Genomic DNA, 15,739 nt, shown 5'->3' with positions numbered 1-15,739 from the left:
GACGCCTGTCTCAGTACATATTTCAGGGAAAACTATTTCATATAAACGTTTTTTTCCACAAAGGAAGGGATGGAAGTGTGGGAATAATAACAACATCATTAGTTGACTGTTTCATTAACTTGTTTTTAAAGCAGCATAAAAAGGAGCACATCTGACATAGTATCACCATGTAAAGTTGATATGGATAACATTCTAGCAAAAAAATTGCCTATTTTACATCCAGCAAACAGATAGCAACATGTACATGCACATGTACATGGTATGTAAGTACAATATTAACTCTACTTTTTGCTCTGTTTAGTATGGAAGCCCATTTCTGCCACTGAGATAAAAAAAAGATGCTGCAAGTCATTATAATGAGATACTATCTCAAAAATAATGAGTTAGTATCTCAATATTTTGATTTACTATATCATTATTTTGACTCACTATCTCAATATTTTTTACTTACCATCTCCATATTTTGACTCACTATCTCAATATTTTGACTTTCATCCAAACATTTTGATTCATTATCTCAATATTTTGATTTACTGTATCAATATTTTGATTTACTATCTCAATATTTTGGTTTACTATGTCAATATTTTGATTTACTATATCAATATTTTGACTCACTATCTCAATATTTTGACTTTCATCTCAATACTTTCACTCATTATCTCAATATTTTGACTTTCATCTCAATATTTTGATTTACCATCTCAATATTTTGACTTAGTATCTGAAAATAATGAGAAACATTATCCATATTTTGACTTATCTTAATGTTCTGATTTACCATCTCAATATTTTGAATCACTATCTCAATATTTTGACACACTATCTCAAAATAATGAGAAACATTCATCACATTTGTGGAAAATGAGCTGATGCACCAAAGCAACAGAAGCAAGCGGGTGAGACAGAGCTTAGCTGAGCCAAATGAATATCATTGAAGACTATGTTCATGTCTATGTAGAGCGAGCATGAGCGCGAGCAACAGAACGCTGACTTTCGTTGACTTAACGGCCACAGGTGTCGCTGTTAACAAGACATTTCTGATTCTTACAAACAGTCCCTTTAAAGATGACCGTTTCCATCTAATGAAGCTCTGATGAATATAAGCTCTCCTAACAGAGCAGGAACCTCGGGAGAGGTTTCGCCCATCAAAAACATTACGTGGGTTTCAAATGGGTGCATTGAACTCTCATATTACCTCCTCTTCAGCCTCTTCTTCCCTTCGTGTCCACCATACCACACCCTGAGGCCATGTCTCCTTCAAATGGCTTTATTGCCATAAAAGTATTTTCAAAGTGTCCTTGAATGAAAATGTTTGATATATGTATTTTCCCTCGGCTCTAAAACTCATCTTTACTGTCTGTTAGTTGGTTAGGGGCACAATGTGGACGTATGACTCTGTCACAGCTCTATAGTCTCATGCTTAGGGAGCTGGAAAATACATTTAAGTTCACCGGTTCTTTCGTAAATCACAGTCAATACTAATGGCATGGCTGGTGCACTGTGAGGTCCTGAAACACAATCATATTCTATATATTATTCACTGCGATGGATTCTGTCACATCCATATCACAGGGACATTTGGAAACTATATCACCATGTAATAAAAAAAAAACCCTATTACAATTCCACATGATGCATCGCTGATGTTTGCTCCTTCAGTTCATTTTAGCTACCTCTTCATATTGCATGCTGCTTTTGTCTTCAAACCATTTAGCCTTTTCCCCTTATTTGACTGACAATCATAAGGATTTCATTTTGAGTTCAAGAGGTGTAATATAGTGAATATTTGGTGCTCTTTGCTTTTCCCTGCTAAACCATGATTCTTTTTTGACTGTAAATGCCCTCTAAAGGCCCTGTGGCTTAAGCTACATTAAAGGGACTGTTTGTAAGAATCAGAATGTGTTGTTAACAGCGACACCTGTGGCCGTTAAGTCAACGAAAGTCAGCATCATGTTGCTCGCGCTTGTGCTCGCTCTTAATAGACATGAACGAGCATCGCTCAAAACAGTGAGGCGACACACGTCAGCTAAAAGCACAATATCACTCTATATTTCAGCTGTTTGGCAGTAATGTTAGCTGACCAGACGAAGGTCTCTCCATGAATCAATGCTGAAATGGACCTCGACCGACTTTACTGTCTTTCAGAGGCTGTAGCAGGTTTAGTTTTAGGACTAGAGTGAAGCTACAGATATCATATGAAACTAAAAAACCTAAGGAATCCTAATTTCATGCTACCATGTCAGGAAGGAGGCTAAATAACGCTCCAAAGTTAGGCTAAATTTTAGAGAGGAAAAACTGGCATGGCCATTTTCAGCTACGCTGTTCAGACAATACTCCAACACAAACTACACGGAAGCACCAAAAACGCACATGAGTACTCTGATCCTCTGCCGCACTCGTTCTCTCTCGCTCTTTCGTTCCACTCTCACGTTTATGCACGCACACTCCACACTGCAGAAGAGTTAGTTTAGCTCTGAGAATATCTAGTGAATGTACAGTGGACGTTTGTGCAGAAATAACTGCTGCAGCTCCTCCAGACCAACAGAGGTTTCCCGTGTCTTGTGAAGTGACGGGGCTCCGCAGAGAGAAACGTTATCGTCTCCGACCAAAACTCCGGCGTCTCCCCTGTTCCCTCCGGCCGCGGTCGGGAGGCTGAGGCAGGAAAAGCCAACACAAGGATTAGCATTGATTCATGGAGAGACCTTCGTCTGGTCAGCTAACATTACTGCCAAGCAGCTGAAATATAGTGATATTGTGCTTTTAGCTGACATGTGTCGCCTCACTGTTTTGACCGATGCTCGTTCATGTCTATGTAGAGTGAGCACAAGCGCGGCCACAGGTGTCGCTGTTAACAAGACTTTTCTGATTCTTACAAACAGTCCCTTTAAAGGTCAGGTTATTCTGACTTTTAAACAGCAGGTGAAAATGTTCATAAAGTTGAAATATAAGAATATAATAATATTTAATTTTTTCCCACCAGTCAAATTGACCATCTGTTGTGTGAATGTGTTACATAAATTTCACCTCAGCCCACATAAATAAATAGACATAACTCCAGGGAGTGAACTTCCAGTGAAAGTTGATAGAGGTCAGCCACATTAACATGCCTGCGTGTATCTCCTTGCTGCTCCCCACATCAGTCCAGGCCGGGTGTGGGGGTGGTGTCCTTACACATATTAGGTAAACACAGTGCTGCAAATGTTTACGATTTCTGCAAATGGGTTTGGAAGTGTTTAGCGGACAGGACAGGTGCTATGTGGAAGGTTAAACAGGTTGCGGTGCTGGTGCATAAACTGTTTGGGTCTCCGGTCTGTTTGGGAGTTGTTGGAGCTTTGACCATTTTTCAGGTGAAGAGTACAAACATTTCTCGGTAAAGAGGTGATCTGGTGTTGAAGCTGTAAAAACATTCAGTGACAAGGAAATATGTGTGAGTACAGGACAGTAATTGTGAAGTCATGGCTTCATGGATTCACTAACATTGCATCATTACTCTCCAATAGTATCAGTACAGTAGGATTAGTAGACCAAACTCTCATCCATGTGCAACAGGATGCCAAGAAATTTGTTTAGTTTTTTGACATCTGCACTCATGTGTTGTGCAAACATTGTACATGGATACATGCATATATAGCACGTACAGAACATGTGCACGTATATCCTCCATGTGTTTACATTCTTGCTGAGGCAGAGTGATGGCAGGAGGAGATGGGGGGGTGGGGGGTGAATGGCAGCTCTCAGCCAGAAAAACAAACAGGCCGTGGGCCGCGGAGAGAGAGCCCGGAGCCCGGGAACGCTCAGGAACATCCTGTCCACCGGTCTGCCTGGGTCAACACCAGACACAGCTCCAGGCACAGCATCGCTCTGTAGCCAAATAACAGCATCACAACCGTGTCGACGTGGGGAACGACCCCCCGAGGGCCAAAGTTGTGCAAAATCGCTGTCTTCTTTCTGATTCTAAGAAAACAGAAACACAGAGGAGAAAGACATCAAAGTGGCATGATGTATACTTCGTTTTCCAGGTTTTCACAAATCATTTTGTCCCTATCCAGTCAAAACCTAATACAAATTGTCACACAAATATTTACTCTTAATTGACTTAACTGGTGAATAAAAGGTACATTTTTTTATCTTTTTTTTGTTTTATATATATATATATATATATATATATGTGAATATTATATGTGTTGTATTATTTCATGTGTCTAGTGTATTTCTAATTTTGGTGTCATTGCTGCCTTAAGTCTTATAACTATTAGTGTTATATTGGTTATTTCCTTTATTGTCGGGGGTGGGAGAGAAAAATGGATGAAATATTGAAGACTACTTATTTGCTCTGTAATTGTTATGCCTTGTAATGTTCTTTCAATTAAAAAGAAAAAAAGCTCCAAAAACACTGGATCCTACATTCCCCGTGACACAACCAATAGGGATTCCCTGCTTGGTGACTGTCCATGACTTTCCCAGTTTAAAGGTCCCATATTGTAAAAAGTGAGATTTTCATGTCTTTTATATTATAAAGCAGGTTTAGGTGTTACATAAATACTGGTAAACTATCAAAACGTTCAATATCAGGAGAAATACACACAGACCGTATTCAGAAATTGTGCGTTTGAAACAAGCTGTTAGGATATCTGTCCATTTGTGATGTCACAAATATACAATATTTAGACCATTACACGGTTTTAAACGTAAACATTCTAAATGTGTCCCAGTTTATTTCCTGTTGCAGTGTATGTAAATATGATCAGCTGACAGGAAGTAAATATGGACCCAAACTGTTGCCTAGCAACGCAATTCCAATGCAATACCGTTGCGATTCTGTTGAAATGTGCTAAAACGGAGCATTTCAGACAGAGGGTGAATACAGGTATATTCAGCCAGACAGTATGAGGAAAATAAAGTTTTTTTTTAACATGACAGCATGTAAACATGTTCTTGTAGAAACAAAAAATACAAGTATGAACCTGAAAATGAGCACGATATGGGACCATTAAAATGGAAGCTTACTGATAAAAATGAGCAGATCTAAAGCCTACAACAAGAAAAATGGACCGAAATAAAATCATGTCCCTGGAATTGCCTGATTTCATTATCATTATTATCATTATGTTGCTGTATATCATCGAATTAAAGCGAATGATTCTTGTGGTCAGTAGGTGGCACAGTTACTTTAACTCAATATTAACACTTGGATGTCCTCAGGTCTGGCGGTCCTGTACGGTCGAGTTACAACAGCTCGTTGTATAATGGCGAATCATGTAAATTCTCCGCCACGCCACGGCAACGCATTTTCATGAAAGCTCACACAAGCACCGTTTGTTGTTGTAATACTTGTTGTTTCGACCACCAGTGTGCACCAAAACCCTGTTCTACGTTCTAAATAGGACGAAGCGTTCATGTTTTCTTCCAGAGGTCTGTTTCAGAATGCGGGATAAGTGAAAACTCTGAGTTAGTTAACCCCCGAGATGAGGGAAACTCCAGAAAGTTATCAGTTCAAGAAAGAGAGAAGACTTAGGGTGCTTTCACATCAGTGACCCGGGCCCGGATCCGAGTCCACTTGTCCCCAAAATCCTAGTTCGTTTGATTAGCGTGAATGCTCGTACCGTACTCGGGCACGGATCAACGTATGCAGCGACTGTGAAAGCCAACTGTACCGAAACACGGAAGCGAACTGCAAGTTAACGCGAGTAACGTTAGCAGTCAGTCAGGGAGTAGTTGTGAAAGGTCAGGCTTTTTTCAACGCCGCCGGTCTCCTCCGAAATCTGTATACATTTAAAACTGTTTCATATCTATGTCTTTAGGGCTATGATTGATAAAGCAGGAAGGCCGGCGAGATGTTTCTTAAAATATAAACAATAGTAGGCGATGGGGTCTGGCGATGTTTGTTATTTTATTTAGCTGGTTTAATGGTCTCTGCCGCCAAAGGACGAGAGACGCTCAGCTGCTCAGCGGGCAGAGAGAGAGAGAGAGAGACAGCGGAGGGGAACAACGTTTAGAGCACTCTCTCTTAACTCTGTGAAATAAGAGTTTATTTCGACCAAACCAGAGTTGGTGATTGTTGGAAAGACTAACGACGACGGTTTTGGTGAGTTTTATTTTGTTTCTGTCAAGTTTGAATGAAGTGTTTTACGATGCTCCGCCACTAAAATCAACATATACAAATACACATGGATGATGACGCAAGTGTACTTGGGAATGGAACAACTTTACTAATGTGAAAGCTGAGTGGAGAGGGGGGGAGGGGGCATCGTACTCGGGCACGGTATGGATCAATCGTACCTAATATGAAAACGCCCTTAAACTCTGGGTCAGTTACCATGGTAACTATTTCCCCACCTGTTTTATCTGTTTAGAAAAATTATCCTGGCAAAACATTTTTGTCACCTGTTCTTTTTTTCTTTTTTTTTTAATTCTTTTTATTCCTTTTTTCCAAACATAGCATAACAAACATATCAAAACATAACACCATAATAAAAAAAAAATCTTACATTTAACATTTAATATGTACATACATATATACACCCATACACATCGCACAACATTATTATTATTATTATTATTGTTTTCTATGTCACCTGTTTTTAAGAGTCATAAACACGAGAGAGAGAGAAAAGGAGAAAATCGATCACCAGAAAACAAAAAAAAATCTCGCTTGCCTTTCAGGGCTTCCGTAGCGATGGACGTTGAAAGGCTGAGCAAACAGAGAAATCCTTGACTTGGGTAGTCATGACACCACATTTCCTGCTCTGACTCATTAGCAACACAGGATAGAGTAAATATACAGCATGCTGAGAATACTGCCGGAAGATCTAAATATACATCACAGATTGGTTGGTACTTTTCCTACACTGACACTGTCACGTTTCAGTAGTAGTTAGGGTGGTTCCTTTTTTCTATCAATGCTTTTCTAAATAACTTATGGACAGCTTTTTCTTAAACCTACTAGCTGAAGGCGCTTTTCAATTGTCGCCGGGCTCCTGCGGCAAAACAATAACATTGGTCACTGAGGAGGTTAACAGGGCTGTGACACAGGACTCAACCCTCTAATTCCCTTTCAGCAGCTCCATGTCCTCGGGCCGGATGAAGCCAAATGAGCGATGCTTTCTAATCCTGCAAATCATCGCCCCCCCCAACCCCACCTCCACCCCCACCTCCACCTACTCGCTCCATCAATTCAAGTGGGTTTTCTCTTTTTTTTCATCTTCTTTTTTTAAATAAGTTACAATGACATATAACGCAGATTCATATTATCAACACATGCATGTTTTCACAGAGGAGGCCCGCAGGAGATGGAGAGAGAGATTAGCTTTGGTATGGGAAAACAGAAAAGAGGGTGGGGGTGGTTGTCAGCCCAGCACCCAAAAGATTTATCATCCATTTACATTCTCCCAAATACACCCTCAGCACCACTGTCTAAACAGGGCAAAGGCTCCTAAATAACCTCACATGGTCACATTTACAATAGAACTTTTCCACTATAACTTTTGATCAACATTTCATCGTGCACGGCTCAATTTATGAATAAAGTTACGACCAAAAAGTGGAATTTGGAGGTTAAAAAGCATTAAAGGGACTGTTTGTAAGAATCAGAAATTGCTTGTTAACAGCGACACCTGTGGCCGTTAAGTCAACGAAAGTCAGCGTCCTGTTGCTTGAGCTCGCGCTCAGAACAGTGAGGCAACACACGTCAGCTAAAAGCACAATATCACTCTCTATTTCAGCTGCTTGGCAGTAATGTTAGCTGACCAGATGAAGGTCTCTCCATGAATCAATGCTGATCCTAGTGTTGGCTATTCCTGCCTCAGCCTCCCGACCGCGGCCGGAGGGAACAGGGGAGACACCGGAGTTTTTGGTCGGAGATGATAACGTTTCTCTCTGCGAAGCCCCGTCACTTCCCAAGACACGGTAAACCTCTGTTGGTCTGGAGGAGCTGCAGCAGTTATTTCTGCACAAACGTCCACTGTACATTCACTAGATATTCTCAGAGCTAAACTAACTCTTCTGCAGTGTGGAGTGTGCGCGCATGCACGTGAGAGGTGGAGCGAAAGAGTGAGAACGAGCACGGTGTGTGAGTGAAGGCAGCCGGCAGAGGAGCAGAGTACAGCAGAGACTCCGGTCCTGAAGACCAAAGCTATGGTCTCCCCCACGTCCTCCGACCGCGGCCAACACTGTTTAACAGACGGGCTTCACTAGATACAACCAAGAGGTTTTGGTGCTTCCGTGTAGTTTGTGTTGGAGTCTGAGTCTGAAGAGCGTAGCCACACGCGAGCGCGCATGGGACACCGACCCGCAATGATTTATACGTGTAAGAAGTTACAAACAGTCCCTTTAAGGATAATTTATTAGCATTGGAAATGATTGTAATCAAACTTGTTTATTCATCTCGGTATGGTTTATATTTAGTAGAGGGGTCATGAAAAGTTGCTGACATGTTTATGTAGACACAAGATAACTGGGACATTTTCAAGCAGGTGAAAGGTTCAATTTGGATAAGAAAAAGGACCAATGAGGTTTTCAATAAACGGAACACCCTGAAGGCCATCAAGCAATCATCAAATTATCAAGAAAGTGTTTTAAAATCATATTAGTGATTTATTGCCCGTCCTGTTGCTTTGTGTATTTCCAGATTTCCCTCCAGTATATGTCTCCTTCTCCCTCCGTTTGCGTGCTTTCAGGAGTTTAGCCTGAGATTGTTTTGATCTGCCTGACAGATAACGATCAAATAATTAATATTTCAAACGTTTATCTGCTCCTCGTGGCAGCTCTGTATACAGACTTTGCGGAGCTGGACATCTGCTGGCCACTGTTTCATCACAGAAAGTTGCTCTGTTTTGTTTGTTCTTTAAGCAAAAAGATAACACTCATACTAGAACATGAGGATGCACTCAAACTACGACGGACGGTCAAGACCGCCAGCCTGCCAACCCATCCAGGACCATATATATTTCATACTTTAAATACTCACTTTTCTTTATAATGTTAATTATCTATAATTATCACTGTATATGCCTTCCCGTCCCACCCTCTCTAATATCTATTTGATATTGCTGTGAAAACATCTCTTTCTTTCTTTTTTTTAATTTTGTTTTTCCTTTATTTGGTTTTTAATCAGACATTTACATAAACATACTTAAATACAAATATGAAGTGAACCAACTTTTCCACTTTTTACAATGAAATTATAAAACACACAAATAGAACATGGGGTGCTTTTCATGTGAAATAAGATAGAATAAATCATAATAATAAAACAAATTACATTTAGAAAAAAAAAAAAATTAAACAAAAGAAGGGCGTTTTTCCAATCCTTCCAAATCTCCTCAAATTTAGTTTCTTGAAGCCTCATTGAAAAAGTAATTCTTTCCATTACAAATATTTCATAAATTACATCATACCAGTTCTCCAATGATGGGGTATCTGGTTTAAGCCATTTCTTAGTAATTGCTGTTCTAGCAGCTACACTCAATATTCCAAATAAGTATTTTGTTTTAATATTTGTAGATGATGAAAGTAGAAGACCAAACAGGAGTTCGTCCCACTTAAAAATTACGTTTGTACCAAATATAGTAATTCTGTGTAAATCTTACGCCAAAAAGAATTTACTTTTGGACAGGCCCAAAACAGGTGATAGTGGTTATCTAGTTCCTCCAGCAGCTGGAAGAGCCTTAATGATGACTCCCCCTTGCCAAAATGTAGGTAAAGATCTTATAATCCTGATTCAGTACACTTATCGGCCGATAACCTCCACATTCAAGTTTATCTTTACCATCTTTTGGTATCAAAGAAATCCCAGCTTCTCTCCAAGAAGGAGGAGTCATGCCAGTCCTGAGTACATGGTTAAACGTGTTCTTCATTATGGGGGTCAGCAGATCTCTCATATCCTTGTACCACTCAGAAGGAAAACCATCTGGTCCTGGTGCTTTATTGGGTTTTAAATTTGATATTGCCTCTTTAATTTCTTCATCCTTAATTTCACTAATTAGACACTTATTTTGTTCATCTGTCACCTTTGGTAGTTTTATCAGGTCAAAAAAGCTTCCACCTTCAGTTCATCTATTTTGGGCTGCGTATATACATTTTTATAAAAAGTTTCAAATGATTTTTGTATATCCTCTACTTTGCAGTGTATGGAATTTGTTGTAAGATCCTTTATTTTATAAATTGTATTTTCTGCTTGTTGCTTTTTTAATTTATAAGCGAGTAATTTAGCCGATTTTCCTCCTGCTTCATAATATCTTTGTTTTAGAAAAATCAGCTTTCTTTTAATATCGTTTGAGAGGATTTCATTTATTTCGTTCTTTTTCCTATCTATTTCCAATTTTGTTCTTTGATTCCGTGTCTTTTTATGTAGATTCTCTAATTCTTTTAATTCTTTTTGTAACCGATCCAATTTTTCTTTTCTCTGCTTTTTCAATTTAGAGCAATAGCCTATAATTTTCCCCCTAAGAACGGCCTTGCAGGCCTCCCAAAGAATTGGTGGGGAAACTTCCCCGTTGTCATTTTCTTCAAAATAGTCTTTAATATCTTTCTTTATTTGCTGTCTCATTTGATTTAGAATCCCTGTGTTTAACCTCCAGATAGGGCTCTTCTTTTCAGAACCTAGTAATAAATCCATAGAGACTGGGGCGTGGTCTGATAAGTCCATGGTCCCAATATTGCAATTTATCACCCGAAATAAATCTCTTTGAAATGTAAGAAAATAGTCCAGCCTGGAATAGACAGAGTGCGGATGAGAATAAAAGGTATAGTCCCTCTTTGTCGGATTCAAATCCCTCCATTTGTCTGAGAGTCCTAGCTCCCCCATCATTAATGTTATATTTTTTGTAGTTTTCTTTTCTCCTGAATAATCAGATTTTGAAGTATCCAGGGTCATGTGAAGTCTGACATTAAAACCCCCCCCCCCGCAAATTATGATGCCCTGGGCCTCAGAGCTTATCAATTCAAAGATTTGTTTATAGAATTTCCATTCAGATCCTGGGGGAGCATAGACATTCAGAAAAGTAACTAAAACACCTTGCAGATACCCCCGGACCAGAACAAATCTTCCATCCATATCTTTCTTTTCAAATGTGAATTCAAAGTTTAATTTGCTAGAAATTCAAATTGATACCCCTCTCTTAGAACCCTTTTTACAGGTGGATGAGTGCTGATTAAACCTCCATCATCCCTCCTGTTACCTTCAAATTTACTAACATCTTTTATCCTTGGGGTCAATTTGACCCCAGCAATTTAAACCTCCAGAAAATGATTATAATTAAAATTGTTACCCAAGTTTATGTGTCAGGTACTTTATGTTTGTTTGTTGACTACCTAAATAGTCCTTTAAATAAAAGCACTAAGTCTACCCTGCTGTTCAAGTGGGGAGACAGACCATAATAATTTTCCATTTTTGGAAGGTAGTGTGTTTGCTGGTGGTTGAGAGACAACAGGAGGGTCAACACTGAGGGTCTCATTCTCATTAGAGGAGGATGCCTCATAATCAGGGTCCTCTTCAACATCATCCTCTGATCAGACACATTCTCCTCTATGTCACTTTCATGGTCAAAGAGATGTGACAACACCTCATTGACAGAAAACCTTTCCTTAGAAGTCATTTTCAGTTGAGAGATAGCAGAAAGAGACAACACACAGAGCACCAAGAGAAAAGGTTTAGAAGGCTGCTATGCAAGCTTTTACATGTTTGCTCCACCCCTATGTTGTGTGAACTATCAATATCTTCACGGGAACCATATTTTGCCGCCCCCACAGCGTGGGAAATATCAAAGCTCTCGCGAGAATGATGTTTCCCCTCCCCCATGTCGTGTGATCTATCAGTGGTTCTCGCACTACTACAGTTATGGTTATGTTAGGTTAGGGCCCTAAAGCTTTTTGAAGATTATAAAATTGCATGTTATAGTGACCTCAATATCATCCAAAACAACCAAAACAAATGTGTGTAAAATATTGATATTTCTTATATGTTTTATACAGCTAAAACAGCCTGGGGTCACATTGATCCCAAAGAACACCGATGTGTACAGCATGTGTACAGGACATTGAAAACATATCATCATGTTAATTTTATGTTTACCCAGTTGTCCCCATTAAATTAGGAAAAGTCATTAAATATGAAGCAAAAAAAATTATGTCATTCATTTATTTAGAGACGTTAAACATTGAATGGGGTCAAATTGACCCCAAAGATAATAGGAGGGTTACGTTTTTCATGTTCCTGTTCCGTAAGATGAGTCTCCTGAAGGAGAGCTACTTCTACTCCCTCCCTCTTCAATTTGGCCATAACTTTGCTCCTCTTGATTGGATTTCCCAGACCATTTACATTATAGGTAGTTATTTTAAGTGACATTGTGTATCTTTAAGTATACTTTAAGCTCCCTCAAGCCTAGACATGAATCATAACTTACACCCCTGGTGCTACAAGGAACAGTAGCATAAACAATAACCAATAACACAAAAACAAAACCATAACAGGTAACAACACTGACTTCCAAAATGAAGGCCTTGTTTACGGCCTCCTGATTCAGTTGGAAAGTGAGTATAGAGGGAAAGTCTCTTCCTCCTAGCAGTGAAAGAAGGCCCTTTTCAGCCTGTGATGTATAGGTCCATAATGTCCAGTGAGAGGTGTCCCGACCACATGTCTGACTTCTTTATGCCCTTAATAAAAATAATAAGTTTGAAAATAAAATCCTTCCCATAACATTATTTAAAACATTGTTCAAGATTCTTAGAAGAACTATTGTACCTAAATATAATCCTGTCGTAGCCAAAGTACCTTACTTATCAAGTGTCGGAATGCCCGGAGCCGGTCCCTGAATCCCTGCCCGGAGCCTGAATTCTCCCGATTTCTTTGTTTTCCGCTGACTCGCCAGGTCAGCCGAGTTATCTGGTCCAGAAGCGAGGTCGGCTTTTTCAGAACCGTCACCTGCATCCCTCTGTCTGCCATGTCCGCCGTTGCCTCCTCTGCTGAATTGTAAATCACAGTGCCTTCTTTATAAAACACTCTCAGTCTGGCCGGGTACGGAGTTTGAAATCTTATCTTTCTTTCTTTCAACACAGTTTTCGCTTCTGCGTACTCCCTCCGCTTCCTCAGCAGCTCCGGTGCGTAGTCATGATCCAAGTGGATCCGTTTACCTTGAAAGTCAAATCTCTTTTTCTGCCAAGCTCTTTTGATCACCTCCTCCTTCATTCTGTAGCTGGAGAACTTGACCGCCAGTGTCTTGGTGGGGCTTCGGCCGGAGGTTTTGGAGCCAGCGCTTGGTGAGCCCTCTCGATGTTTAGCTCTGTAGATGAGGGGAACTCCAAACCTTTCCTTAGCAAGTCTTCCACGAAAGTAATCACTGAAGTCATGCCTCTTCATCTCCTTCTCTTACCCCATATATTCGGACATTGTCACGTCGTGCCCGGCCCTCCAAATCAGTCAGTTTATTCTCCGTTTGTATCTGTAGTTTCACCAGCTCTGACAGCACATCCTCCGATGACTGGGTTCGGGCCTCCGCCGTGTTGATCCGCTCCTCCGCTTCTTCCACTCTTCTGTAGATTTTATTTATATCCTCTTTTATGCCATGTAGTTGCCTACCGGACGCATTCCTGAATTCTCGTAACTCTTTCAGGATTAAGCCCAGGCTGGCATCGGGACTCGGCCCCGCGGCAGTGTCCGGCGTGTCTTCCTCCATGTTGCTAATGCTACTAGCTCGTGACAAAGTCTTCTTCTTCGTCGGGTTCCTTACTTTGTGCGTGATTTTTCTTCCCCATTTTAGGCATATATTCGCTCGCCCGCTGTATTCACACTTGCTTTAACACGTCTCCTAAAAAATTTTAGTTTTATCAGGCAACTTTTAATTTTACTGTCGGGAGCTTGTCACTCTATGCTGCCATCACGTCGCCAGCTAGACCGGAAGTCTTAATCGAAAACATCTCTTTCAAACTGTATTTATATTTAATTATGTTTATATTCAAGCCCTATATTGTTTAACTTGCACTAAGACCGAAGTAGAGAGAGTCTCATTTTTCTTCTACTTGTGTGATTTTCCATTTTTATACACATATTTATTGAGCATTCTTGAAGGGAACCAGAGATGACTGCTCTGTTGTAACTGTTGTGCATCTGATAAATAAAGAATCTCTCCAAGATGGTAATAAGGCAGGTGATGTCTTAAATGTCCCATATTATAAAAAGTGAGATTTTCATGTTTTTTTATTATAAAGCAGGCTTAAGTCCTATATAAATACTGTGAAAGTATCGAAACGCTCAATTCACAGGGAAATACACACAGCCCGTATATAGAAACTCTGCATTTGAAACAAGCCGTTAGGATTTTTGTCTATTTGTGATGTCACAAATATACAATATTTATACCATTACAGAGTTTTGAATGTAGACATTCTAAATGTGCATATAAATGGACCCAAGCTGTTGCCTAGCAACGCAATTCTGTTGCAATTCCGTTGCAATTCCGTCAAAATATGCTAAAACGGAGCGTTTCAGATGGAGGGTAAATACGGGCATATTCTGGCAGACAGTATGAGGAAAATAAAGTTTTTTTTAACATTGCAGCATGTAAACATGTTCTAGTTGAAACAAAAAAATACAAGTATAAACCTAAAAAATTAGTACAATATTGGACCTTTAAAGGGACTGTTTGTAAATTCTTACACGTATAAATCTACCGGGTCGGGATCCCATGCACGCTTGTGTATGCGCGCTCGCGTGTGGCCGGAGTCTCTGCTCCTCTGCCTGCTTGCCTTCACTCACACACCGCGCGCGTTCTCGCTGTCGCTCCACCTCTACACGTGCATGTGCGCACACTCCACACTGCAGAAGAGTTAGTAGCTCTGAGAATATCTAGTGAATGTACAGTGGACGTTTGTGCAGAAATAACTGCTGCAGCTCCTCCAGACCAACAGAGGTTTCCCGTGTCTTGTGAAGTGACGGGGCTCCACAGAGAGAAACGTTATCGTCCCCGACCAAAACTCCGGTGTCTCCCCTGTTCACTCCGGCCACGGTCGGGAGGCTGAGGCAGGAAAAGCCAACGCTAGGATCAGCATTGATTCATGGAGAGACCTTCGTCTGGTCAGCTAACATTACTGCCAAGCAGCTGAAATATAGAGTGATTTTGTGGTTTTAGCTGACGTGTGTCGCCTCACTGTTTTGAGCGATGCTCATCATGTCTATTTAGAGCGAGCAAGCGCAAGCCCGATGCTGACTTTCGTTGACTTAACGTCCACAGGTGTCGCTGTTAACAAGCATTTCTGAAAGTTACAAATTGTCCCTTTAAGGACCTTATCATTTCAGTGTATCATGCTTTGGAGGTGCAGCAATGCTGGTATGGAAGTTTTCATTTACAATTATTATTTGAAATACCACAAACTAAGTGCCACACGGTGAACCTGGATCCTTCAGGCCCCCTAAGGACCTGGGGCTCCAGGGCAATTGCCTGCTTTTGACCTTGAATCAAATGGCATGAGAGGTCAGAGAGGTTAACCATAGAGCCCTGATCCATCCTGTGTGAAACAGAACCAGTAAATTTCTACGTGTGCCATATTAACAGTGAAAACGTTGTAACTCAGTGAGCCACAAGTATTTATTTTCTATTAGGGATGCATCCAATGTTTGATTGCTGGAAAATACAACATTCACTCTCCTTATAGGAAGCCATGTTGGCCTGGTCTTCTTAAAGGTCCCATATTGTAAAAAGTGAGATTTTCATGTTTTTTATATTATAAACCAGGTTTAAGTGAT

This window comes from Sebastes fasciatus, chromosome 20 (genome assembly GCF_043250625.1).
Source record: "Sebastes fasciatus isolate fSebFas1 chromosome 20, fSebFas1.pri, whole genome shotgun sequence".
In the NCBI taxonomy this organism is placed as follows: domain Eukaryota; kingdom Metazoa; phylum Chordata; class Actinopteri; order Perciformes; family Sebastidae; genus Sebastes; species Sebastes fasciatus.
This window is presented reverse-complemented; position numbering follows the sequence as displayed.